The 1,167-nt window shown below is 54.8% G+C and overlaps 1 non-coding gene across 1 annotated transcript; it reads right to left on the bottom strand.

Moving 5' to 3' along the window:
• Positions 1 to 307: 307 nt before the first annotated feature.
• Positions 308 to 381, bottom strand: TRNAI-AAU (transfer RNA isoleucine (anticodon AAU)). The gene has a single exon. It is a non-coding gene; the product is annotated as a tRNA-Ile (tRNA).
• Positions 382 to 1,167: the final 786 nt, after the last annotated feature.

The following is a 1,167-nucleotide window of genomic DNA, read 5'->3' as shown; positions in this document are numbered from 1 at the left end:
TGCTGTAGGCAGCAGGGTCAGAAAGCTTGACAGAAATTGATGTAAAGAACATTCCCTGATGCCTCCTAACTTGTCATCCCTGTCCTTCCCTAGCAGAGCCTCACTTTCTGCTCAGCAGCTCATCTCTAAGACCCCAGAAGCAGACTGAAGTCCACAAACCACTTTTCTCACCTCCCAAAGCAGTAAAACAAACTACTCTTCCCTGCTGCAGGCTCCCGGGCCGTGGTCCTGGCCTTTCCAGCCTAAAAGATCCGGGATCCTTCAGCGTGGCCTAACGCTTCCTTGGCTGGGGACACATAAAAAGGTCTGGCCCGTACGGGGATCGAACCCGCGACCTTGGCGTTATTAGCACCACGCTCTAACCAACTGAGCTAACCGGCCGCCACGCCCCGCGCTCCTGCTCATAATAGTCCAACCCTCCTATATGTTTGGTGTCACTTCTCCACAGGAGGTCATAGGGCCCTGCGTGATGCATTTGTCGGCTGCGTGGGACAAGCAGAGCCTCCAGCCTGGCACAGGGACATGTGCACAACACTGTCTCCCCAGTGCGGACAGTTCTAAACTAGAGCAAGGCAGATTTAGGCTGGACATGAGGAAGAAGCTCTTTACTCTCGGGGCAGTAAGGCACTGAAATGTGGGCTGCCCAGAGAAGTTGTGCATGCTTCATCCCTGGAACTGTTCAAGACCAGGCTGGATGAAGCTTTGAGCACCCTGGTCTAGTGGGAGGTATCCCTACTCATGGCAGGGGGTAGGTTGGAAGAGACCTTAGGACAGAGTCCAACGGCATGAGATTTAACACATCCAAGTGCCAGGTTCTGCACATTGGCCACAACAACCCCATGCAGTGCTACAGGCTGGGGTCAGAGTGGCTAGAGAGCAGCCAGGCAGAGAGGGACCTGGGGGTGCTGGTTGATGGTAAGATGAACATGAGCCTGCAGTGTGCCCAGGTGGCCAGGAGGGCCAATGGCATCCTGGCCTGCATTAAGAACAGTGTGGCCAGCAGGAGCAGGGAGGTCATTCTGCCCCTGTACACTGCACTGGTTAGGCCACACCTCGAGTACTGTGTCCAGTTCTGGGCCCCTCAGTTTAGGAAGGAGGTTGACTTGCTGGAACGAGTCCAGAGAAGAGCAACAAAGTTAGTGAGGGGCTTGGAACACAAGCCCTATG

Source organism: Melanerpes formicivorus, unplaced genomic scaffold (genome assembly GCF_026170545.1).
Source record: "Melanerpes formicivorus ecotype bairdi unplaced genomic scaffold, bMelFor1.0.p_v2 SCAF_51, whole genome shotgun sequence".
NCBI lineage: Eukaryota > Metazoa > Chordata > Aves > Piciformes > Picidae > Melanerpes > Melanerpes formicivorus.
This window is presented reverse-complemented; position numbering and strand designations above follow the sequence as displayed.